Below are 27,959 nucleotides of genomic sequence, written 5' to 3' on the forward strand. Positions count from 1 at the left end.
GGATAAAGCAATATTTAGCCCTGTTGGTACTGTCATCCAGCAGAGGGGTCTTATATCTGGTGGAGCTTATAACCGGATGTATTTTTTGTTTCCAGGTAGATGGGCCTATAACTCAGTAGCGGCGTTTAAATCAAAGCTGGGGTGCTAAACCGGTTCTTTAGGTACGGAATGTCTAGTACAAGAAAACGCAACTTTGTCAAACAATCATTTAACAAAGAAATTGCCAGCTTACCTTATTTTCGTTAGTTTTCTGACAAATTTCCTGAAATAATTGTCGCCCCCTAGTGCCCTAGTGAAATGTTGTCGCCTCTGCATGCATTGCGTGCCGTTTGATCCCCGCGTGAGAACGAGTCAAGCGCTCGCGCGGTCTCCTGGGAATGAAAGGCTTCGTCAGCAAATCTCCGAAGCTAAGAGAGTTTTCAGCTGTGAGGCAGCCCGGAGCGGAGGTAAATAGGGGGAATTATCTTCATTTTAACTTGCATGAACGCCCTGACATCGAAAAACTGCTTATTATAGAACGATAAGAAAACAATGTTTGGCCGGTTTTGTTTTATTTGTAGCACAATTGGACACGCAAGCTTTGAAGGAATGACAGTTCTATTGAAAAATTTGTCGAGCGTGTAAAGTGCTAACTCAGCTGTCGTTCAGGTGAGTACTTGTGATTGTTTTTCTTAAGTTTTAAGCTTAAATTTTTTTTGGTAAACTAAAATATGTTTCTTTTTGACAAACAAACTAAATCTGTAAACTTTACGGCGAAATTGCCTATATTTTCATTCAGCCTGTCATCAAATGAACAGTGTTGAGTCGCGTCATGGTTTTTGGTGCATTTGTGTGTGTTTGTACAGTGCAGACGGCACGGCCGTTTTTTTTTTTGTACTTTTGGGGTTTGAGAAGGAATTTGTTACAGTTTGTAGCCTGCAAATGTCTGCTTGTTTGTTTTGACTGCGGTCATAATTATCAAGCAAGGAGAGAACCAGTGACTACTTAGAAGAGGGTAGCAAAGGGGAGGAGGAGGGGGGGGGGGGGTCGTAATCCCGTTTCACGCATAAATTTTATCCAAATTCACGTGTCACGTATACTTGAAATGGCAGAATTCACAAATCATGTGTCCCAACTAGCTTTTTTCAGGCGACGGGCTAGTTTTTCCCTATTTTCATGTGTTGCAGTCTAATGTTTGTCCCTTTCGCATGTCACGCATAAACCCTTTGCCACCCTCTTATAATTCTGGGCATGGTTGTGGATACCAGGGTGCATTCCATGTACCCCCTTCGCCGAAGATACGCCAAATTTTGTATAGGTATACGCCAAGGCCCTCTAGTCTCCTTACCTAAAATAAGTCATCTGTATGTCATTTGAAAGGTGCCGAATACAATTGTACACCATTATGCCACACAATTTTGAAACCCACACCTAACTTACGTAGAATGCAGCCTAAGGTAGATAACACTATCAACCCGATAAACTGCTTTCCAGTGGATAGGTGTTAGCAAAATATACTATGCTATCTACTGGAAAGTGATTTATCTGTTGAATTGCGTTTTTCACCTTTTGAACAACTGGGGCCTGCAATAAATTTCTGCACAACATTCAGGTTCGGATAATTTAAGCTCAGTCTGATTTTATTTTTGTTTTGAAGAGTGATACACTTGTAAAATAATACTGTTTGCTGTGCATTTGGCAGATTTGAAATCAAGACATTCATCCTCTGAATGTTACTCTGGTTGAAGTAAAGATTGAATTTCAAAATGTTTTGAAAGAGTGCATGTTATTGGTAAGTAGAGATTTGTTGTATAGCTGTTAGTACTCATACGAAATCCGTGAACAAACTAATTTTGAAGCATGGTTTGCACAGGCCTTGAAAAGTCCTTAAAAAGTGACAACCACTTGAAAAGTCCTTGAAAATTAAAAATTTTGGGAAGTTAAAAAGTCATTGGAATTTTCCCATTAGTCCTTGAATCACACTGAGAGTTCCTTGAATAAGTAAAAGTTCATTAAAACAGCTTTGTTTTGTGAACAGGAAACTTTGAAAGCACAACAATTCACAATTTTAACTGCAAGACTGTGTTTTCTGCTTGCTTGGTGTTGCTAGCACAGTTCATTGTTGTTAGTGTATAAAACTTACTTTAGGAACTGTGCTGTCAAGGATAGTTACAAACAAACATAACAGTTGTCAGAGGTTTGTGATTTGATTTCTTGTATGAAATGAATGCTAGTTTCCTTTGTGCTGCATGTTTCTTTGCAGAGCAGAGTTCCCATGACACACAGGTGTACGCATTTTATGCACAAAATTATAAAAGGACGTAAGGTTTTCTCACCTGTGTGTCAGGGCTTATGATATAACATGAAAGTGCAATTTCACAAATATTTACAAGATCGATGAAAAACCTGCACAATTCAAGGAAATGAAACAAGTTATCGCTTTATCCAAAAGTTTTTCTTGGCTATTAAGCTTAATTTGAAGGTTCTTTCAGTTATCCTGAAAACAACCTAGAAAGTTCAGGCAACAAGAAAAGTCGAAGAGAAAAACATACCATGTCACCCATTCACAAAAAAATTCCTTTGTTGCTTTGGTCTCTTGTGTTGTGTTGAATAAAGGAGGCACAATAGTTAAATTCAGAAAAATTAAATCCATTTGTGAGCTCAAAAGATTGTAGAATCTTCTATCATATCTTGATCTTTCTATCTAACACGTGCCTGCATTAACACGAATGGCAGTTTTCTTTGTACCTCATGCTACATCACTAAAAAGTCACATTTCTTCTGCCTCATGTATTTTTATTGTAGATATTTTTCATTCCTTTGAGCTCTAATTGTTTGTTCTAATAAAAGCATGAAGTCATTTTAAAACAAGGTTGAATAAGCCCAGAAGAGTATGTATAATTGTTTGTCTCATTATTTGCCCTGAAAATGCTGCATAATTAGTGGGCTGTGGACACTTGAAAGGCAAGGGACCCCTAGATTCCAAAAACCCAGTCTTTTTCAGTTAACACACTTTTGAAGTCTTCTAACATGTTATCAATGAATTATGATAGTGTGACAGTGAATGTCAGGGTTCTCAGAAGGTGGGACCCGGGTACCAATACCAGGATACACAAGAGTCAGTACCCGCCTACTTTGAAATGTAACATAAAGGAATTTTCTTCATTTTGTTCTTTTCTGCCTGCCTCCTGTCCTTTTGATGCTTTCCTATTTCATAACCTAATGAAACCCCTGGGATGACTGCTTGCACTGGGATGTATTTCCTCAAGAATTGGCAGTTGTGATGAGAGTTCCTCTATCTGTGCCATCAATAATAATCATAATATTCGATATTTAAGAGTATTTAATATTTATATGGTGCAAATTAGCATGTAAATATGATCAAATGTGCCTCAGAAATAAAATTGAATTAATACCAAGAATATGAGTGGTTCAAAAACTAGCTATTTACAATAATGTACATTGACTAAAAAAAGGTATTAAAATGCCTAAAAATCCATATGATTTCCTTAGTAAAACTTTCTTCAGTTTTGTATTTTGAAAAGGCTCCAAGTTGTCCTCATGTCTTATTTCACTTGGCTATTTATTCAAGTGATGGAGCAGCAATGACAACACTTGTTTGTCCCAACCGGTGGGGTGTGGATCTGTCTGGTTGTGAATCTGCATGTGGTTTCCAACTCTGAGTTGTGGGAGTCTCTTATTGTGTTGTGATTCATGCAGCAGGCATGTGCCTGTTTCAAAGTGCTTCCATTCATCCACCTGTCAGTGGAAAGTATGTTTTGATCTCAGATGTATTAAGTCTGTGATTTGTATTCAAAATGCATTTTTAAGTGCCATGACACCATGTTTTGGCGTCTTTGAAAGAAGAGATGAATCCTTCGTAAGCAAAGTTTTAGCACTCTATATTCCATGATTTTCCATTTTAATTTTCTTAGGTGGGATTTCCCTTGTTGAGAATGGAAAACAAGGCCTTAGAAGTTTTTAGATAGGTTCTTTGTGGTGCCATGATCTTGTTGTACATTTTGAACACATGGGTTGAGATGAAAAACCTTTCTTCAAGAGATCCCTGAAAATATGTGCTATAAACAGATTCTCATTGATTCCATTTCTTAAGCTTGCAAGGGTTGATTTTTTTTTTACAAAAATACAAAAAAAAGTATGTCCACTACTCGCTACTTATTGTACAAATACTTAAGCTGTACACAATACAATACAACACTTGCGCTTCTTACAATTCAACACTGTATACTATTTACAACACTTACACTACTTACAATGCGATACTTATAGTTCTGATAATACCATATTTGAACTACTTACAACTTGAAATATATATATTTTTTAAATACAAAAGAGACTAAAAGACTATAAAACTATACATGGCACAAGAGCTAATTGACAGAACGTAAACTGCACTTACAAAAACTACTGAAATTGTCACTAAACTAATAAAGCTACTCACTATAACAACAGATCTAATGTAACTAAAATGAAAAAGGATAAATATAACAGACAAAGAAAATGCACCTTAACCTGGCTCTTTTACTTAAACAGTGGTACGAAAGCTACTGCTTATGCAGAGAGTGGTCCACTTTGCTTCATGCTTTTTATAGCAAGAGTTTTTAATAGTGATTTGTCTTTCACATTTAACTTTGCTTTCCAGTAAGGCAAGAAAGACCTTCAGTGTGTTCAAACACTTGCAAGGGTTGATGGCTTACATAAGTTAGATGGCAGCCCACTCAAAAGAACAGTCTGTAGTTGGCAATCTTTTTTTCACATCTGCCTCTTGTGAATGACTTGCTGTGCTTCCTGCACCAAACTATGCACGTAAGTGGAGTAGCCAGTGACTCTCAGTGAACCTTTTTCCCAGATCTGGAAGGCACCAATGCCAAAAGATCTGGTATGTGAGAAGAGTTTTTAAGGAAATTTTTCTTTTTGCTATTTCAGTGATTTTTTTTAGCACTATCAGTGATCTCACATCTACCAAGTTTTCTATTGCAAGCATAACAAGGTGCCAAAATATTAATTTAGTGATAAACTAATGACTTTCTTTGTCAACATTGTACACCTTCTTAACTGCCCTGTTCAGTTCTTGCTCTGCATGGGGTTTATTTTTTTTTTGTCTGTGACCTGTCTCAAACCTCCACTTGGTGATGCTTCAGGTCACGCAATGTTTAGAAGCTACAAATTAGCTACAAATTTTCTTTCACTTTTGTCTTCACAAAGTATGTTTAGTGTGATATGTTTGATTTTGAAGCGTTTGAATCGAAAAAAATACTATAATTGCATGCTATAAAAGAAAAAATTGCCTACATTGGTGTCAAAGAATGTGCTAACCTGAAAAGTTTCAACTTTCCATCGGCTAGACATCCAGTCACATAATGTTTTAAAGCTATTTATCAGCTACCTATCAAATCTTTGTGAATTCTTTGGTCTTTAAACAAATTTATTGCAAAGTATTTCTCTTTTATGCGTAATCTTTTTTTTACTGCGTCATTGAAAGGATTTTACAGATATGAAGACAAGTTTCATTCACAAACATGCCCTGACTTGTACCGCTTACCTCATTCCATAGGCTAGGGAATTTCCCATTACCAGTTGTTACAAATTATTGACTACACTACATTACGTTTCACTCGAATAAGGGATTTATTATTCCACTATTCACCGTTTTGTAATATTTTGGCTAAAAGTTTTCGAAGTTAACTTTGAATTGCATGCGAAAGACGAAAACAACGAAAACAAAACCATTGAAGTGTCCTTTATTTGATTGGTTGAAATGATGAAATGGAAAAGTGACATGTGATGACATGCTGAATTTTTTGAGTTTTGCATCACGTACAAACTTCATACAACACTTCGCTAAAAATGGATTGAAAAAAGCCCCAAAGTTTTTTGTGGGGATTGAAAGTATGGTCAAGGTATTTTGTAATCAAGTTCTAAGTAGTGTGCTCAAAGTTCATCATCACTGTCAATAATGGACAAGATTCTTTTGAATTTCTTGTTTGGTACTGCGGCATGTTTGGCAGTAGGAAAGGCAGCATTGGCAGTTGTTAAAAACAGCCTCCAACTTCATTTTGCTGAGGAATGACTTTTGGCGTCTTGAATTGATTTTCAACAAGTGATTTCTTAGGTGCTTCTCGCGTTTGGATATAGTTGGAGAGTTTCAATGACATGTTCTTTTGCTGCTCCGTCAATGTACTGTAATAGCTGTCCAAAGACTTCAGGTTTCTTTGACCAGCAATTGCAATGATGTCTAGAGGCTCCACGTTTTTTTTCTTCTCAGCATTGGAATCATCGTTCTTCGCACCGAGTGGTTGGTGTGCCTGCCTGTCAAGCCGGTGGCTTCGCTCATGGATTTCATTAATGCACTGAGGAAATTTTTACCAAGTGGCTGCTTCTTGTACCAGATTTGAGATGAAGGCGAGATAATTGCTGCCAAATAAAATACCGTATTTACCCGTGTATAAGTCGACCTTTTTTTACCTAAAAATTGGTCCAAAAAATCGCCCTCGACTTATACACGGGTCAAAATTTTCGACCCAAGTACCAGTTTAATAAATTCTGCATAATTAACATAACAATTGTTTTAATATGTTAACAAACATCTAAATAAACAACAGTACAGGTTACGATGTCCTTTCGCTGCTATTTGTGTCGTTAAATTGGCATTTCCAAGTTAAAATTTATAACGATTTATCCGCTTAATATAAACCTGAATGTTGTAGAGACTCAATGGCATAAGATTTGAATAAAGAGCTGACATTTTCCACAAATAAAGCTGGTAAATCCACTCGAGAAAAACATCTTCGTGCATGATCTTTCTCGCTTCGAACTTCGCAACTTAGTAACCTGGCATGATGCAAGCACGTGTAGTTATCAGTTACCAGTACCTCGCCGTTTTGTAGCTTGGTTACCAAGCTCCCCAAGCAAGCTTTGGCACTTTGTTTTCGAGTGGTTTTCAAAGATTTCTGGTGTTTCTTGGTGTTTTGCTTGTCTTCTTAAGCTGCTGCTATCTCTCCACAATTAGAAAGGTTCGTTTGTATTAAGTGTGTTTGATTTTAGAAGCCTGTTTCAAAAATTGTGGACAAAATGCCTGCATAAACACGTGTTGTTAAAACGCTCGAGTAAGTACGATAATAAACATCACATTTAAACTTGCTGTGATTTTTTCGTTAACTATCTCTACCTGAAACGAAAATCTAAGAAACAAAAGGTGAATTTTAAAGACAATTTAGCCCAGAAATTAAAAAACTTAGTTTCTGGCCTCAAACATAGGGGGTCGACTTATACACGGGGTCGACTAATACACGGGTAAATACGGTAAGGAATCTGGAAGAGACATTTCAGGTGGTCGTCTGGCCAGATATTCTTTTTCGTCAACCAAGACTCAACACTGGGATACAGAGACAACAGGTGCAGTAGCTAGTCCACACACCTGGCAAAAATTAACGGGTGCATCCTTTGGGTATAAACATGAACTCAACAGCGAGCGGGTTTCCAAGGCTGCGGAATCTAAAGAAAAAAAGCCATATAGCCCACCAAAAGCGCTGGGGACGCAAATCCAGGACCACTTAAGTCAGGGCCCACCGGAACTTTTGATCCCAAAAATATCTGAAGAGAGGCCCGATGAATACAAAAGATGGAAAAACGTAAATGTTATGCCCCGTCGGAACAGAACAGGTGCAACCTTGGACACGGTCTTTTAAATGGAGGCAGCCTCTATAGCGATTTTAGCCCGCACTGGATCTTCCTCTAAATCGGGGGGACTTAACGAGTCCCACCTGGCACGCACCTCGTCCAACACGGCTGCGTATACGTCAGCTTTAGTGTGTGCTTGGGTGCGGGCTAAACGAACCAGGGCTTGCAGTAAATCCAAGGCTTCGAAATGGTTGAAGGCAGTACTAGGACGGTTAAGGTATCTTCTTAAACAAGTAAGTGTACCCTCAGTGGTTTCGAGAGTTTTCTCCCTCTCCAAAACTTGGATCTTTCGCTTAAACTGAGCCAACCAATCAATGCCCTAACAGCGTAAAAAAAGGAAAAAAAAATAAACGGATAAAACTCAAATGATCGGACAAAAGTAGATCCAGTTAAAAAAAAGATCACACCAAAAACGAAACAAAACCCATAAAAATACAAGATTCCTTTCAAAACAAAATAAAAAAATTATAGCTAAACATTTAGAACTGGTTCACAACTAACAAAGCGAAAGACAAACTGCCTTTATAAAAATATTCTTCTCCAAAACGTGACAACGTTTTGCTTACAGATAACGAAGCAACTGTGTCATGAAAAACAAAAGATTCAGTATAATATAGGCATAAAGTACACTGTAAATCTAATTTTAATATGCTCAGAACATGTGAAATTCATATATTAAGCATTTTATACTGAATAGAAATCGAATAAGAAATGCCAATTAATAAGCCTGCACTAGTCAGTGTGCAAACTCCTACACTAGTCATTACTTCAATTGTAAAACATTCTTACCGATTCTGCATTGGTGAAGGTATAGGCCATCTGTTACAACAGTGGAAACCTACAATCGCAGTTCCCAGAACCACTTGAAACGTCCTCATTTTGAGTGATACAAGATATTCCATCCTGTCACACCGCCAAGGAGTAATTGAAATAATAAAAAACAGACACAATCAGATCCAAAAACGCAAGTATGTGGCTTTATTTTAAAGCACTAAAAGCAGTTTACAATTAAAAACAAATTTACTTTTGCAACAACTGGACCATTGATATACAAATTATATCTTTTTCTTGGTTTCTGACTTTGGCTCATCTCAGTGACAAACACATTCTCTCTGGGTCGGCATGACTTCACATCGCTCACAACTACACCAGAATGTACCTCCTAAACGATTGTTTGCTTCATCATTGTCACTGTCGCTATCCTCAGGATTATTCACACTTTCTGGCTCAAAACGATACGGTTCTAGAGCAGCCATCACTTTGTGCTTATAATTTCTAAACAAGCTTGTCAGCCGCACAAAATTGCTCTTTCCTGGTTTCTGACTTTGGCTCATGTCAGCGACAACCACATTCTCTCTGGGTCGGCATGACTTCACATCGCTCACAATTACACCAGAATGTACCTCCTAGCCAATCTTTTGCTTCGTCATTGTCACTGTCGCTATCGTTGGGATTAGTCTCACGTTCTGACTTAAAACAATACGGTTCTAAAGCAGCCATCACTTTGTGCTGTCGCTATCCTCAGGATTATGAGCACGTTTTTAGCTTAAAACGATACAGTTCTAAAGCAGCCATCACTTTGTGCTGTCGCTATCCTCAGGACCACAAGCACTTTCTGGCTCAAAACGATATGGTTCTAGAGCAGCCATCACTTTGTGCTGTTGCTATCCTCAGGATTATGAGCACTACTGTTGCCTTCTTCAGCAAGATAAAAATGCAAATGTTCAACGGCGTCCTGTTAAAATATGTAACGAATGTGTGATAAAAACTAAATGAACTTTCTGAGTGGACAAAAGTCTCTGCTCTCTTATTCGTCTTGCGGCTCCGAAATTGGCGCATTTTGCCTTGCATGCAGCTAACACATTCACACTGTCAATCATCCAGAATTTTCATTCCTTCGACTACGATCTGAAGTTTGCGTAGATCGTTCAAATTGCAGTGCCCCATAATTTTGTGCCATTCCATTAGTGTGGTGGCGTTAATTTGGGAAGAAACATTATTCAAATAGAATAAACGCCCTTGTTGTTTGATGCTAAACCTTGTGCCATTTGGTGCCCTGAGATGCCTGCCCCCTTATCTATGGCTGTGGGAGTTTCTATTGAACAAGGAAACTCTGCAATTACTGCATCATCGAGAATCATACCTGCACCACACCAAAATACCATGTGGACATGAAAAGCACTACAATGCTGTGTACTGTACGATTTCCAACTTCAGCAGTTTCACTCTGGCGGCTTTCTCCAGCACCTGTTCTTTGGTCTTCATCTTGAGATGTTTGACGAGGGCATTTTCATCTGCATTTTCATCTTCCTCCCATCCTTGGTGCCAAATTCTCCAACGAGCTCTTTGGAATTGGGTTGACCTGTACAGTAGAGCTAGGTTCACCCCTAAGAGTGTGCTTTGTGGGGCAGCTTGCATCCCGTACACTTGCGGATCCGTGTAGCTCCATCCCCTGGTTTGTGTATAGGGCTGGTAGATGTGTACTTTCCTCTTCATTTGACAAATGGACTTGTTGTTTGGACGTTGCTACCATGTTGTAAGTACTCGGACAGTAAAATATGTTGTTAGCGAAAAGGATTTTTCTTGCCAAAATGGAAATGTAATGATAACCGCTAAATCAATGTTGCTATTCTGCGAACTGATGTGAAATGTAGTAAGCACATGCAAACCTAGGATTGCTATGCTAGCCTGTAATCCTCCGGACTACAGTAACTTTACAGCACGCTACTCACATAAATAATCGACCGATGGATCCTGAATAAGATGTCGCAAGACTAGTATTGTAAAGGTAACAAGCCTTGTGATTTATCAATTACAATTGTTTGCAGGACAAAGTATGCACCCCTACCCGAGAGCCAATGATCACAATTAAGAACAGCATCAGTCCAATGTTGACCGATGCCAACCATCGCTCAGATCTGCTATCAAACTCACACATGTTATTAGACTGCAGTCAAGCAAGTTGACTGGCAGGTTAAGGGTTCTTGTAACTACACTAGTCATCATTTATGGAACAAGACGACCAGCAATTGTTATCATCACTCTCCTTAGACTGCAGGGTGTTCATTGGGCATCAGAGATCGGAGAATTCTCCCGCTACTACGTAGAATTCTCCGGCTAAATTTCAAAGGCCTGTACCTATTTTTTTATTAAGATGAGGAACCTTTAGAAATCATTCTCTAGTTAAATAACACTAATTCTCCTTTTATTACAATTCTTAATGAAAACTCTGAGACTGTAATAAAGTGACATTAAATTGATCACTTTCAGTGCATTCCTGTGAACTATTCCTTTAAATAAATGAACTTGCGCCGATGCTTACATGTTGACATAAGTTTATTTCTCTGTTTGATGTGATGTGCAGTTTGCAGATGTAAACGAATTTCTATGTGTTACAACAATCATAATGTTTGTAAGGTAACACCCTTGGATGAACTTTATAAATTACATGTTACATCCTTAGATAAGCTTCATGAATTTCGTGTAGGTCTTTAGATAAACTTTATAATATACATGTTACTAAGACAAATATGAGCTATTACAGAAGAATTTTTCACAATGAGTTGTCTTTTTCAAAAATCTTAATTAAGTCTTCCAGTCTTAATTGAAAATCACAGAAATAGCACAAAGGGGAATTAACTTTTCTAAATTTTAAGAACACATAATTTGTATACATTATTGTCTAATTAATATTGGGATTCTTGAAATTTAGTGTTAAGAGTTGTTTTAAAGGGCAATAAATTGATCTTCTCCCAGTCAAGGTAAAAGGTGTCTACCGGTATATTAAAAATTTTATATTTCTACATAGCAGTTGGCTTGCTAGATATTTTAGCCACAAAACTTTGATACAGCGAGTCTGCTGTGGTAACTGCCCATAGCGACTCTTTTAGTCTGTTAATAAATATCTTGTCCAGAACTATTTTTTTAAGTGTGCCGAAAGTCGTTCAAATGGAGTAAAAAAAAGGTTTACATGTAAGGTAAATGTCAATGTCATTGATTTTAAAATTGTGTCATAGGTGAAAACTATTTAGAATTCAAATATTTTTTTAAAAAAAAATCAATATATTGTCTTTGGGCATAACTGGCACCTACAGGTAAATAGTCATTGGAAGAATATTGAGAAATAAATAAGATGTTTGTATAAACTAATGTGAAGTAAAAAGTGGTCTACATGCAAGTGTAATTGTCAATATATTAATGTCATTGATTGCAATTAAATATTACAATTAAATATTTTACAAAACGTTTCAACACATTTATGGTCTTCAGGCATTACTGGCACCTAAATAACTGACGAAAGAAGCGCACAATTTTACTTGGCTTTTTCGCCTTTTTAGCTGCGAGCTGATTCTTGATAAATAAATGAGATGTTTGTATAAACTAATGTGAAGTAAAAAGTGGTCTACATGTAAATGTAATTGTCAATATATTAATGTCATTGATTGTAAAATTGTGTAAAAGGTGAAAATGTCCATGAGTCATAAAATAGTTTTGGAAAGTTCTTCTCCAAGTAGTTGTGATGGGTTAGAAGTCATCCAGCTGTGTGGGGTAGTGATGGTTCGTCCAGATAATGTGCATAATGTATAATGTGTTTCATGTAAGGTAGTTGCAGTTGTCAGTCTGGGTTGTGAGTAGGTTGTGAAAATGTTGTTGGAGTTTCCATAATAGTCTGTTGGCATAATGTTGGATGAAGTCTGTAGAAAGATTGTTGTCAGTTTAGTTCTGGATTTTGTCAGTGGAAGTGACAGTTGGGATTAGATTTACTTTTTAGAAGTTGTTGACGTTTCAGAAGAAGTGCTGTTTTGTAGGGCCATAGACAGGTTAGAATTTGAAGATGCTGAAGGAAATTGTTTAGACTTGATGAGATTTGATTTAAGCATTTTCTTTAATTATAACCATGCTGTTGGCTTATTTGTTTTTGAGGTGTGGATTCGTTTGCAGCATTTTGATTTTTCGTCTGAAACAATTCTTATTCTAAAAATAATTATAGAAAATAAATATTAATCTACCTCACACAAAAACAGATGAGATTGTTTTCGAAAGTTACTTTTTGAGATATTGACTTTCCTGTCCTTTTTTTAAATGTTAATACAAACGAAATGAGAAAAATAATAAAAATAACAAAAATTCAGTAAATTTGGATTCATTCCCAGAAGAGTGCATTCTACAGACAAAAACAGGAATTTTTTTGTTTGGTAAATTGAAACTTATTTTACCTCAAATATCATAGAATGGACTTAGAATTCCCAAACAGGAAAAAAACATGTTCTTCTTTCCCACCCAATATAAACTTCCCTTCCCTAGAAAATGTTACCCAAAATACTTGGGTTTTTTAAAGATATTTATAATTGCAATTGTTGTGGACAAACAGAAATTTCGTATTTTACAAAATTAGGAATTATTTAAAATTCAGTAACGTGAAACTGTCCAGGACTTAATTGTTTAGAAAGTCTACTTAAGAACTTAAATAACTTGGACTTTAGGCTAGCAATATATTACAAGCAAAAAGTATGACCTCTCCCACTCTTAACATTTTACAATTAAATATTTTACAAAACATTTCAACACATTTATGGTCTTCAGGCATTACTGGCACCTAAATAATCGACGAAAGAAGCGTACGATTTTACTTGGCTTTTTAGCTGCGAGCTAATTCTTGATAAATAAATGAGATGTTTGCATAAACTAATGTGAAGTAAAAAGTGGTCTGCATGTAAGTGTAATTGTCAATATATTAATGTCGTTGATTGTAAAATTGTGTTAAGGTGAAAATGTCCATGAGTCATAAAATAGTTTTGGGAAGTTCTTCTCAAAGTAGTTGTGATGGGTTAGAAGTCATCCAGCTGTGTGGGGTAGTGATGGTTCGTCCAGATACCTTGAAGAGCTTTGGGTGTGTCTTCTTCATATTTCCGGGGCTTTTCGTTAGTGGAAGGACTTCGCCGATTTTCGTGATTTTATCTGTGCACCACAAGGAAGAGAAGAACATCTGTGTTACAGCACAACATGCTAACCTGCTTAGAACCCCAAGCAGCTGCATCTCTAGCATGAACAATACAGGTATCTCACAATGTTGGACATACTCCTTTGCTTTACAATGAAAGAAACGTTTTTGCAGCCTCGTTTTCATGCAAGAGCTTCTAGGGCCATTTGACCAATGTTATGCTATGAATTTTGATATGAACTACATAATTGATTTCCATCCATTTGACATCGTATACAAAGCAACTTGCAGGACATGCCCATTTGCATATGTTGGGGAGAGCAAGAGAAACTGGAAATCTTGGGGGCCGAAAACAAGCCCGGAACAAATGGAAATATCAACTTCGTGATTAAACAACTGAAACTGGCCATGACACACATCCAAGTTACACCAACTTTTTTTGAAACAGGTGTAAGCAGCAAGAACAAAAGACTGTTTCTGGAGTCCTTACATTCTTTCTTAGACAGAAACACTGTAAATGAAAGGGCATCCTTCCCAAGGGTTTATTTCAGCAGCGCAGAAGCTAGTTTTAGGCTGTGATGACCGAAACTCAGGAGTATATACCTTTCCTTTCAATTTGTCATAAATTTTGGGGTCCGTTATGGAGGAAAAACATAAAGAAACAAAAAGATTAGTGTTACCGTATAACCGACAACTTACCAACATCTTACCGACACCTTACCGACACATCACCGCCTGTCGGCCGGCTGTTGGCCAACATCATAGGCAAAACTTGTCAGCAGGTTGTCAGCCGATAGACGACCGACAGACGACCGACAAACGACCAACAGTCGACCGACAGTCGGTTAGCGAGAGCTGTTCTTCACAATTACCAGATATCTTGCCCCGCAATTAGTGACTGGACAATTACAACACACTCACCTTCCCACCTTCAAATTATCTACTTTTATTTAACAAATGGCTATTAGAGATCTATTTTTCGCTTCCTATGTTTAAAATCAAGGACATTCCCTAGACATTAGGGACTTTTCCAGGACCATAAGTGATAAGGGCAATCGAGACAATTTTCAATTTTTATCAGTTTCGGTGATAAAGCGACGCGCATGGCATACATTTGCACGCAGAGTGTTTCGATTGAAACATGGATTTAGACTCTTGTGGAACCGATTCGCTACTTAGATATAATCATTTTGATTTGTTTTTCAGTCATAGGCTGATAGAAAATACCTTTAAGCGAGCTTGTGTTCCCGTGATAAAATTGAGTGGAATAAAGAAAAGACATATCATAAGGTTCTTTATTGAAAACAATTAATTTGTCTCACATGAACAGTTTTGATGTCATCAAAAGTGAACTATAATGGTAGCAATAACTTAAACTCTTACATATCTTTGTAAGTCGAACTCAAGTAATTACATATATTCATGACATCCAAGTCTCAGACATAATTTTCATCTTCTATCTTGTTTTGCCTTCTTATAAAGTCTTTATATATCAAATATGCGCTTGTGTCATCCATAGTGACAAGATGTAGAAGATAATTCAACCACGATTCCTTGAGATCAAGATCCAGTTTCTCAGTAACTAATGTCTCAATTGTTCTCCAGAGTTTCTTGAGGTTGATATTTGTCTTGGCCATTTCATTATAATTTATCCACATTTCTTTCTCTTCCATCATGATAGAATCATGATGCTCTTGGGTAAGGGCATCCATCTCACATCCTTCACATGAACGTTTCAGTTCTTCATGCAATAACCGGTTAATTTCCCGCGCAAATTCATTCTGTACAATGTTAGCGATCATCTTTCGTTGAACATAAATCTCAACATCTACCTCATCCACAAGCAGGTTCCCGCTTTTGTTTGAGTTACACATGATTTCGGCACAGCAAAACAAGTTTGTCTTCTATCTGCTAATTGTTCAATATACTAATATTTAACCTCTTTATAATGAAAAATCTGTAGACCGCTGTGGTTAAAAATAAAATCATTACATCATTGTATCAATTATTTAATCTACCTCCCCATGACTAAAAATAACACTATTACGTCATTTACACCCCCTCCCCCCCTCCCCCTCAATGACGTCATTCTTCTATTTTTAGATCATTTTCGATGACGTTATCCCTTGGGGTATTGTGACGTCACAGCCTCTCCCCCCTCCCTCAAGGTCAACGCTCACTTTCCTACTACTTCAGGGCTCAAAATAATTCTTAGATACTGACCGGTCATGCTGACCGGCCAAATCAATTTTTGCTCGGTCATGTCTCGTTTTTGACCGGTCAAAATATATGAGTATTGACTTTGAAGCAATAGCCTATTCTGCCAAAAATTTCGGCTTTTCGCCTCATAAGGTAAAACACTCGCTGTTAAAGAGTACAAGGCTTAAGCTTAAATGTTTTGATCGCTAAAAGTGTCATTTTATAAGAAAGAAATCCTTGCAGACTTCACTCAAACTTTGAAGATTGGGTGCTTGCGCTATTTGGATTTGAGTCACTGCAAAGTTACGGACTCCTTGTTCATCGAGCTTCCTATATATTGTATTATTATACATAATATTATATATTGTGTATTTATTTGAAAGCCGTGTATGTGACCGGTCAAAATGACCGCCGAACCAAAATTTTGTCCGGACAAATCGTCATTTTGGCCGGACATTGTCCGTTGGCCGGCCGTTATTTTGAGCCCTGTATTTGCCTAACTTCTTTGGAACCATTTTAAAGTTTCCGGGTCCATCCAATTTCTTGCCATAACCTTTTACAAAGGCACCGCAAATACTACACACATGTAACTGACGATAAAACACTTCCAAAGGACTTGAAATCGTAACCATCCAACCACGCAGAAAGATAGTGCGCTTTTCTAATTGTTTATACACTGCCATTTTGTCCGCCAACCAGTGTCTTTTCAATTGAATTTCTGGGGGAAGCGCATCCCAATAAGACTCAATATTCCAAGTTGACCAAAAGTTTAAAACCTAATGAAAAATAAAACACAACATTGAGCGACCTTGGCCGAGAGCTCTCATTCTGGAAGTATGAGGTGGTTTAGTAATGGTATCCTTACGTTTTCTGCTGTAATATTTCATCCACGGCATATCATTATGACAATGAATAGGTGATGGTACAAGTCCACGCGTTGTGTTTAACATTGTGTATGGTGACAGAACCCTTCATGCCAATCACGTTGCCAGGGCCAATCTTCCCAGTGAAACGTTTCAGGTTCCTCCGCAAAGTCTCCTCGAGCAGTTATTTTCCACCTGTACTGGATGTAGTAAAGACTACAATAATAACAAGGACCCATTTGATAATGTAAATAAGCCAAGGATGTTTTCCATACTCTTTCACGCGCATGTATTATATAATATTTGTAAATTTGTTTGTTTGTTTTTCTTCCTTTTAAGTTTTAAATTAACTTTATGTAGGCGCATTTGATCATATTCATATGCTAATTTGCGCCGAATAAGTATTTAATTATTATTATTATTATTATTATTATTATTATTATTATCATTTTCACCGTGGCAGCCAAGTCGCACTGCTCTACTTTTGTTGCCAAGTCACCCATAATTCCATCCTTATTTAAAATATCAGTTTCTGCACCTTCTCCTTCTTTCTCTTTCTTTGGTCTTGCTTCTGACACTTCTCCTAAGAAATCTTCACAGGCTTCACTTGGTCCCATGTTACATGGTCTCATGTAACATGAGAACATGGTCTTACTTGGTCCCATGATTTTTCAGCTTCGGAAAGATTAAGACTTTTAGGAATTGTTGTTATTGTCCGGTTCTCAACTGTCACTGAATCGTTCCCATCAACTCCTTTTTGATGTCTTGTTGTGTTCGTGGCATTAGCAGTTAACTTCTGAAGCTTACGATCTTTAATAAGTTTCAGATACTGAAACCAGTCACTGTTAACTATGCCTATTAAATGGTTAATGCCATTTCATAGATCATGTTCATCTACGTTAGTGCACACCCGGCGTAGTTCACTTTGAGTATCTGTTATAGTTACGGACAAGTCATCGCGCACTCTACACAAGTGTGATAAAGTGGTACGCATGAGATTTTGTGAAAAAGAAAAAGTTTTGCTCCTTACTTGTTGGTGATATCCACAGAGGTGATATAGAGGATCGTTGACCCATGGTGAGATCTTGATAACCGAAACGCCATTGTAAAACGGGAGAAAATGGCACCACCAGCGAAGGTCAGCCTTGTTGTCAGCGGTCAAAGGGCGAACTCGGGAAGAACGATGCTCGCGCAAGGTGTTAAGAAGGGTGGACATGAAGATCCTCGCGGGACGTACGCATGCTGTCACGAAAGACATCACACCAAGCAAAGACTGGAGATCTTGGTGGGACACCTGATTGGCTTCCAACAAAGAGGAACAGCGATGCGTAAGTTCAAGAAGGCGATCGGGGGTAACCGAGATTGTCATGTCATCCGTGTTAATCAAAATCCCAAGGAAAACCATAGAAGTGCTCGGTGGCGACTCTTTTTCAGGCGACGATTCCAAACCAAGAGATGCCAAAAGACTGCCTAGGGTATGAAAGGCCTCGCTAGATTTTTCCGGAATTTCAGCGCCACCAAAGTCATCAATGTAATTAGTACAATGAAATCCAAGATCTTCATACATGTGCGTGACAGCGGAAGTGGTGCGTTGACACATCATGGCCGAAGACCGAAGCCCGAAAGGTGGAGCAACATCAAAATAAAGGAAACCATTGTGACGGTAGCCGAGCAGATTGTAATCGCGCGGGTCAATACGGAGCTGTTGATAGGCGCGGCTGAGGTCCATTTTGAAAACGTGACAATGGTGGCCTTTGCGGCAGATGATCTCCAATAACGCATCTACCCCGGGAAGGCGCAGCTTAAATGGGTCCCCAAGATACGAGGAAGCTGAAATGCCTGTGTTTACTGATTGGTCGCGAGGAAAGCTGAGGTCGACAACAACACGTGGCTTGCCAGTTTTACTGTAGGCGACTTGAAGAGGCGAGGTTACCAAGGCTGAGCAGAGTGGATTAGACGAAAAGGGGCCGCAGGCAGAACCAAGAGTACATTTGCGGGTGAGGTAATTGTCAATTATGCCCGGGCTTGATAATGCAGACCCGTGGTTCTTGAACGAAGAAAGAGGGGGTACGTTGCTGGAATAGCCAACCGGCCAACCAAATTCGAGAAAATCGCACAATTGTGAGTCGGAGTAGTTTACAAGACGACGTCGCCACTCTGGAATATTCAGCTTTGAAGGAACGGGTATGCGGAGCGTAAAGGCGTTTGGGCCGGAAGAACGTTGCAGGCGAGCATGAAGGGCGATGAGGTGCGAAGTTAAGGCAGGTTTTGTAGGCAACCGAGGAACGCTGGGGGAAGGAGGCGAGGTCGAAGTAGCGGAGAGCGGCGAAGAGGTGGTGGGGAACCGAGGAGCGCAAGTAGGAAGGTGCGAGATTGGACTGGATGTAGCAGCGACCTCTGTGGCGGTAGAAGTGGTAAACGCTGAAGAAGGTGGGCAGTGGGTGAAGGTAGGGGACGTAGAGGCTAGTCAGTCGCTAGAAACTGGATCGGTGCGTCGAGAAGGAACAGGAAATTTACGTTTTGGGCAGCTAAGGGCCTGATGGTCTGAACGTTTGCACACAACGCAAACGTGGAGTTTTGGGCAGTCAGAGGCTGAGCAGTCGTTATACCATGGATCGCAGATCTGGTGGCGAGGAATGGTTGGCTGGGATGGCACAGGAGGGGTGGTCGTTTTAGTAGAAGACTTTCCGGTGGTAGAAGGGGCTGTTGGTAGGAGCGTAGAGGGGGTGAAAAAAGACTGCTTTAGGTGATCGAAGTTGTCCCCCCACTTGACCAGGCCCAGTTCTATGGAGCGGAGAACTTTGTAATGAAAAGAGCGGACAGCAGACCACTGGTAAGTGGAAGCTAAAACCATCAGTTGGTGAAAGTGAGTGATGTAGGCGGCCATAGATGGGGAAGTCACGTTCTGCTGTATGATAACCAGAAAACTCGCGCAAAACTCAGCTAAGGAAAGATCCGAATAAAGTTTAGGCTCACCTGGTGAGTAAATATGCGGCCATTGTTGTGGGAAAAGCGTTTTTTGTGGAGCTTTTAGGTCCCCCAAAGATTTCCCAGCTGTGGAATCCGATGTAGTGGCGGCTTGCGAAGGGTGTTCAAGCTTTGCCAGCTGCAAACGAAGCTCGAGCTTCCGAATTTCCAGCTCCTGCGTCTCCTTGTGAAGCTGTAATCGACAAATGTCGTCCGCTGAAACTGGGGGCGTTCCGAGAGGTTGTTGTGCTGTGATCCCTGATGGAATTTCTTGCGCTGGCGGTTTCACAGCGTCAGGTGTTGGTTCCCGCTTCTTTAAGGCTGACGAAGATTTAGGAATAGCTCCAGAGCCAGGTTTCTTTGCGCTTTTAGACTTTCGATCGGCAACTGGTGGCGGAGAGTGCGATCGCTCGGCAAGGAACTGCTCGGCTGAATTTTCATCGAGCGACGGAAAGTCCGGAAACGTGTCCCATTGGAACTCTGGGCTCAGATGGCGAAGACTGTAATGTGTGGAATGCGAAGGTAGAGACGATCGAATAAACGGATGAATAAACGAATCGAATAAACGAATCTTACAACGAGCAAACAGAGCGAAAGCTACAACACGAGGACGCGAACATGATACCCTAAGTTACGCAAGTGATCTCAACCGGAGTCAATAATTAACCTACATTAAGGAAGGACGAAAGGTGATCTTGAAACCGACGGAAATAATACCATGTTTTAGACAGAAGCCCAAGAAATTGATGTGGCTGGTGTATCTGGTCTTCTTGAAGGTGTACTAGCCCAAAGAAAATGCCACGAACATTATCGTGACTCAGGAAACTAGAGTTTCATGTTAAGGTACCTGCCCAGGCAAATTTAGTGCATTTTTGACAATACAAAAAATAGGGATATTTTCACTCTAATCTCACCAAACCTTCCACAAAGAGTCATTGTTATTTGATGAATGAGTTGCCAACATTTTATTGACATTATAGTACATCAATTTGTTAATAATTAACTTTATTATTAACAGCATATATTTTACATTTTTAAGTTTTTCTAGCAGCCATTTAGAAACAGGCGAATGATTGAACTGTGTTTTCATTCTTCAACAAACAATGCAAAAATCTGTGTTTGGGGAATCGAATATCTAAAATTGCCAAAAAGATATAAACAATTTTGGTAATTTTTTTCATACCTTAAGTTTCTGTTGCCGCCATAACCACAGTTTTCAGCCTTGCTCGTTTCCCAAGTCCACGATAGTAGACTTACACATGTACGAACTACATGCCAAGTTTCATTTGAAAATGTGTTCTCGTTGAGAAATAAAATGTGATTTTCTGAAACATTGCTCAGCAGGAAGTCCACATTTTACTTAAATGTGGTAAATATTTGGTGAAAATCCTCCAAAATCCGTGTTATTGAAGAGTTTTTATCCATGCGAGCTCAGGAGTCGCCATTTTGGATGAATTTCCGCTGTCTAAAAGGCTTGCAGACTGCAGAAACATTGTTTGTTTATGCGTTGCTAGGTGCGGTACTCGCCCCAGACTTCCGGTTTCTCAATTTTGACTTTTGAGAACTGGGACTAAGTTTCAAATCAAATATGGCGTCCACGAAGCGAAGAGATATCGGACAGTCAAAACAACATCGCAAAGCAGCTACCAGAATCAAAATATTACGGAGAAAAGGCAAAAAATGGATGCACAGCCTAACAACCGTCCCAGTTCCTTACTCCGAAATACCATTCACTTCCGGTAAAAGCACAAATTTTAGCTTTATCGTTCTCGGCTCCTTGTGCGAATTTTGTCCCAAAATCGATATTTCTGTAAAATAGGAGTACTAAGAAACATGATTAGGAAAAAAGATTGGAAAGTAAAACTTCAAAATTTTCCCTGGGCGGGTACCTTAAGAGTATACCTTTTTAGCGCCTTCTTGTCATTTGCTTTGTGGTTTTTTATTGGCAGATCCAAATGAATAGCTTGGTGCAAAACTATGCTAAGTGACTTTTTGGGGTGAAAATTTTTTTCCTTCAATTTTTTTCCTTGAAGGGGGTGTTAATGCTTCCGGCACCCCCTTCCAGACAACTGCACTTTGCTTTTAAAAACAGCAGAGAGGCGTTTTGGCAATTGGTCCCGTTCGTGTGGCATCGAGGGTCTCAATTCAGTGAACTCTTTGACGAGCACCAAATTATGCTCTACTTTTGGCCAATGAAATGGAGGCATGGCTTTAACTATTAAATGAAAACAATAGAAATGGCTTTAGTTTTTATTACTGACAGTTAAAATTAATTTAGAGTTGAAATTAAAAGTTCTTAGGCGTTTTACAAAAGTGAAAAAAAAACTTAAAATACAAATGACACTAAACGAACTAAACAAAATGTTTGTTCAAACCGAAACTTTTTTAAACGGGTTCCAGTACAGTCCAGGCCCGTTTTTCTTAATTGTCTTTTTAAACGAGGTAAAATACGCACTAGGTAAAATTGGGTCTAGACGCTTGAACTTAGTACTCTTTTAGCTTTACAAGCAGTTCATAATAAAGTAGGATGACAAAGGAGCATAGCTTTAAAAGCATTCCAACAAAACGTAGAAATGGCACGTAAAAATATTTACAAAAACTCTGAAATACATTGAATTAAACCATACCCTGACTGGGACAAGGCTTATGGGTTGGAAAGTGGAAAAGGCACTGATAACAAGGAGATCATCATCAAACCTCCTGTGAATGTTGTCCTGCAAGGCTGTTACTTATTTTAGAAGAAGATTGAAAGTTACGTCTCTGCTGTGGTTGTCACATTTATCCAGATATAGACAGTCATCCTTCTGTTTCTCTTGAAATCTGCAGTTTCGGTCAACAAAGGGAATTTGACTAAGGTCTCACTTCTGTGGTCTTGATGTTAGATGACATCATGAAGGTTGACCCGCTGAGATGCATCAAGGTCTTGCTGTAGAGAGGCAGCAAAGTACCCACATTGAAGGAAAATGAAATAATTTTCTTCCTCTTTTAAAGAAAATTGGAGTCTTCAGAGAATAGAAGCTGAAGTCTTAGAAGTTGACTGTGGGGATACCATCCTTGCAGTGCTAAGAATGCGAAGAGTGGCAAGTATGATGACGATTTTTGGTAAAGATATGATGAACTGACAAATGTACCCAAGAGGTGTGATAGTTGGCACTGGCTGAATGAAAAGAGATCTGAACTGGTTTTATTAGGTTATTTGAGTAAAAGAAATGCATAAAATGTAAATGAACATAATGAATTAAAGTTCAATGCAACTGAATCAACTTTACTTCAAGGCAAACGTTTCAGCATGAACGTGTGTAAAAACCAATACAATCCTAACAAAGATAACATTACAGCTATTCTAAGAGAACCATATAAGTGATTGACTATTAGAAATAGGGGTTTTCTTCCCAACTCGTATAAAATGAACAATAAAAACAAGAACAACAACACGTGAACTAAACATGTAAACTGGAAGGTAATGTCCATCTACATTGCCGAAGCACTACACAAATGATCCTTTGGGGTTAAAGTTCATAATCTCTGATTGTAACTGAAACTTATGCCTTGTACATGATGATCAAAAGTGTAATAATAAAGGTAACATTACAATTATTCTAACAGAACGATATATAAGCGATTGGCCATTAGAAACAAATGTAATCTTCCCACATTGTAATGGTCCACTCGTACAAAATGAACAATAAAAACAAGAACAATAATATGTGAACTAAACATGTAAACTGGAAAGGGGTCTCTGTAAAAAGCGGACCGGATGGCGGATGGCGTATGGCAAAAGGCGGATGAGAAAAGGCAGATATTTTTTTTTTCAAATTTTATATAAAATCAACTAAATAATTAATTGATAACTTAATAAATAACTTAATAAATAAAAGAAGTAAATATTAGCATATTCAGTCTAGGAGATGTCTGACAAGAAGAAAGAAACAGAGATAAAGAAAAAAGACTTTTTTCGAAAAAAAACATTGACTTTCCAAAGGCGGATGACAAAATACGGATACAAAGAAAATTTAAAACATAAACAAACAAATAAAGATGGAGGGAGTTGACTTACCGTGTTTTTACAGCCTTTGTTGAAAAAATTACGGGAAAGTTACTTTAAAATTTAGAATAGCAATGCCAAAGAGAAGAATAAACTGTTATCGTCCAAAAGCGTTGAGCTATGGCTTGACGTTTTTTATGTGTCACCACAGGCAGCCCAGGCTCTGGCTTTATTGTGTGGCCTTATTGTGTGATTTTGTGGAGTTTTGGGACGATTAATTCCTCACTTGCCATTGACGCCCCCTACTAATACATTAATCATCCCAAAACGCCACAGAATCGCACAATAACACACAATCGACAAAAGGTAAGTAATATTTATTTATCTGGTCTACAGTTTATTGAAATTAAGGAACAAAAGATCTCAAATTCATCAATTTATGGAGCATATTTTTCGATCACTTAAGGTCGAACAGACAACGACCATTGCACATTATTAACGAAGCCAGAGCCTGGGCTGCCTGTGGTGTCACGAAGTTGCACCAGAAAATAGCCGGAATAAAATTTTTCTTTTTGCGCGACTTAAAAAACAAGTGAACTGGCTGGCAAAGCGAGTTCGAAGTTTCATGTTCATAGCGTCGCTTCGCATGTTCACAAGTGCGACTGTAGGGGTAAGCTATAAATAAGATTTAACTCTACAGAAACCAGGAGACACTGGTTATGGATAGGACTGAAACAATACTCTCCCAAGTTTATAACACGCATTAAAGAAAAATGGCAGGAGTCATGTAATGATGTTGTCGCCCGTCCTCTAATATGATCAAGAGTAAGTGACATTATTGTAATCCACGCTACTACCCCCGATCAAACAATGTGCTACTTGTAAAAGTTCAAGTGCGATTGATAACTTTAATCCATTAACTTAACTCACCTTTTCCAAACAAACAAACAAAAGTTGGATTGTCCAAATCTAAGTCGCTTTCCGACGACTCCATCGCTCAATCCTTGGGCAGTGGTCGGGTTCATTCACTCGAACTAACTCGCACTAGCAAGCCTTTGAACACGTGCTGTGCATGTACGAGCGCTAAATTGCTAACTTTATAGGGTAGGGTGGTGCGTCGTTAAATAACTGTTGTGGTGATCTTTAGTTGAAAAGATAGAACGGGATGCGATGATAAAAAAAAAACGAAATCCAATTTTTTTCTTTATCTCTGTTCCTTTCTTCTTGTCAGACATCTTCTTTTATTTATTAAGTTATTTATTAAGTTATCAATAAACTATTTAATTGATTTATTAAAAAAAAATTTGAAAAAAAAATATCGGCCTTTTCTCATCCGCCTTTTGTCATCCGCCATCCGGTCCGCCTTTTACAGAGACCCACTGGAAGGTTATGTTAAGTAATGCTGATCTGCATTGCAGAAGCACTAGACAAATGATTCTTTTGAGGTTAAAGTTCATAATCTCTGATTGTAACTGAAACTAATGCCTTGTACATAATGATAAAAAGTGTAATAAACATTGACAAATACGATCTGCAATGTTTCAATATTCTGTTCAGTGTATAATGGACAATAAAAACAAGAACAATAATATGAGAACTAAACATGTAAACTGGAAGGTTATGTGAAGTAATGTCGATCTGCATTGCAGAAGCACTAGACAAATAATTCTTTTGAAGTTAAAGTTCATAATCTCTGATTGTAACTGAAACTTATGCCTTGTACATAATGATAAAAAGTGTAATAAACATTGACAAATACGATCTGCAATGTTTCAATATTCTGTTCAGTGTATAATGGACAGGATGTACAGTTCAAGAGATTGCTAGCACTCGGTTGTTGTTAGTGTAGGTGATGGTTGCATTCACACTTAGAAGCATCTCTGTCAGGTCTTCTTCTGTCAGCTGGCTAAACTCTTTGTCTTGACCTGACTGTTCTTTCTGAAAATAGAAGTATTGTACTTCAATACATTTAACACTTTTAAAACATAGATATGAACGAGGCGCGTTGAAACAACTATTGAAAAAGAAATCAAAACCAAAATACATGAATTTACTGTAATGTTTTGTTCTGTTCTCCTGACCAGGAACCAACACCTATTCAGAAGTATGCCATTCCTGTAACTCTTCAAGGTAGAGACCTCATGGCTCAGACGAGCTCAGGAAAGACGGTTGCATTTTTAGTGCCCGTGTTAACAACCATGGTCAAACAAGGTCACCTTAGCAGTGGCTTCCTAACTGGTGAAACTCAAGCTCCCACAGCACATTGTATTGCTCCAACTCGTGAGCTTGCTATGCAAATATACAAAGAAGTTTGCAAGTTTTCAAACGGAACTGTGGTGTCTGCTGTAGTGTGTTATGGTGGAGTTAGTGTACAGCACCAACTGGATAAGTTAAGGAGGGGATGTCATATTCTGGTTGCTACACCAGGACGGTTGCACATCTTTGTTGGCAGAAATCGGGTTAGCCTGGCGAATGTACGCTATCTTATCTTACATGAAGCAGACCTATGTTGGACATGGGATTTGAACCTGAAGTTCGTAAGTTAGTTGAGCGGTGTGGAATGCCTGATTAAACAAACGGACAGACACTCATGTTCAGTGCTACCTTCCCGGATGAGATTCAATGCCTGGCAGCTGATTTCCTGGAAGAAGATTACCTTTTTGTGGCTGTTGGTTGGATTGGTGGATCTAATCTTGATATTTCCCAAACAGTAATTTCTGTTCCTGGAGACGATAAACAGGAGAAACTCTTTGAAATCCTGCTCAACTCAGGCACAGACCACACTCTCATATTTTTGGAGATAAAACACGTTGCAGACTTCCTGGCATGCCTTCTGTCACAAAACAACTTTCCAACTACAAGTATTAGCGGGGACAGAACACAACAGGAGCGTGAGGCGGCGTTGCGTGACTTCTGGAGTGGTCGAGCACCTGTACTTGTAGGAACATCAGTAGCGGCACGAGGTCTGGACATCCCGGATGTAAAGCACATGATCAACTTTGACCTTCCTCAGGACATTGAGGAATATGTGCATCGCATTGGTCGCACTGGGAGGATTGGTAACAAGGGAAGGGCTACTTCCTTTTTTCAACCAGGAAAAGATGAAAGCCCGCAGCGTAGTGAAAGTCTTATCTGAGGCATACCAGGAAGTTCCAGAGTGGTTAGAGCAAGTAGCAGAGGAAGCAATTGGCTCATCATACGGCCCTGCCAGTGGCAAATTTGCATCCAAAGACAGGAAAGAGAGGGACCATTCTAGACCCAGTTATTCCGCAGATGTGATGGGAGGTGTAACAGGGGCATGACAAGACTTAGCTGCCTCTCTCTACATTGCATTTAAATGGCTTCCCAAATTAAACATTTCCATCCAACTCAATCCTTGCGCGGCGGTCGGGTTCATTCACTCGAACTAACTTGCGCTAGCAAGCCTTTGAACACGTGCTGTGCATGTAGGAGCACTAAATTGCTAACTCTATAGGGTAGGGTGGGGCGTCGTTAAAGAACTGTTGTGGTGATCTTTAGTTGAAAAATAGAACGGAGTCGATGATAAGATAAAATAGTACGAAATCCAATGATAAAGAAAAGTCGAGTTTTTTTTTCGAAAAAAGTCTTTTCTTCTTTATTTCTGTTCCTTTCTTCTTGTCAGACATCTGCTAGACTTGTGGGACGATTAAATGCAGAGGGCCACAAAATGTTAGGAAGACCATTGCACAATTCTTTGTCGTATCTCACGTAGCTTGGAGATGCATGTACTAGAACTCACTCAAGTTGTATAAAACAGTAATTTTAAATGCATGGCTAATTGTTTATTAATTTATTTATTAAGTTATCAATGTATTATTTAATTGATTAAGTTATTGATTTATTAAAAAAAAATTGAAAAAAAAATATCCGCCTTTTGTCATCCGCCATCCGGTCCGCCCTTTACAGAGACCCGTTACATTGTTATGTTATGGTTCCGAGAATTTTATATTAAGAGAAGCTGCTTAACGGGGACTGGGATTTCCAACATCTGTTCAGAATGTTGACAAAGAATAAAAGCAAATGTTAATCTTTTATTATTAAAATTTATTAAACTGCCGACAGGTTAGCTCAGTGGTAGAGTGCCGGACTGTCCTGTCGGAGGTCTCGGGTTCGACTCCCAGACCGGACCAACACTCAGGGTCTTAAAATAACTGAGGAGAATGTGCTGCCTTTCTAATTACATCTGGAAATGGTTAGACATTCTAGTCTTCTCGGATAAGGACGATAAACCGTAGGCCCCATCTCCTGCATCTTCAGTGTTATAATCAGCAGGGGAAGTTAAAGAACCCACACACTCGTCGCA

General features: G+C 38.8%; 1 pseudogene across 1 annotated transcript; it reads left to right on the forward strand.

Moving 5' to 3' along the window:
- Nucleotides 1-359: 359 nt before the first annotated feature.
- On the forward strand, nt 360-27,671 carry LOC144652276 (putative ATP-dependent RNA helicase DDX4; annotated as a pseudogene). The gene is made up of 4 exons (XR_013570467.1): nt 360-446; nt 561-648; nt 1,682-1,771; nt 25,720-27,671. The product of XR_013570467.1 is annotated as a putative ATP-dependent RNA helicase DDX4 (transcript).
- The last annotated feature ends 288 nt before the right edge of the window (nt 27,672-27,959 follow it).

This window comes from Oculina patagonica, chromosome 4, assembly GCF_052425735.1.
Source record: "Oculina patagonica isolate OP01 chromosome 4, crgOcupat, whole genome shotgun sequence".
NCBI classification, from domain to species: domain Eukaryota; kingdom Metazoa; phylum Cnidaria; class Anthozoa; order Scleractinia; family Oculinidae; genus Oculina; species Oculina patagonica.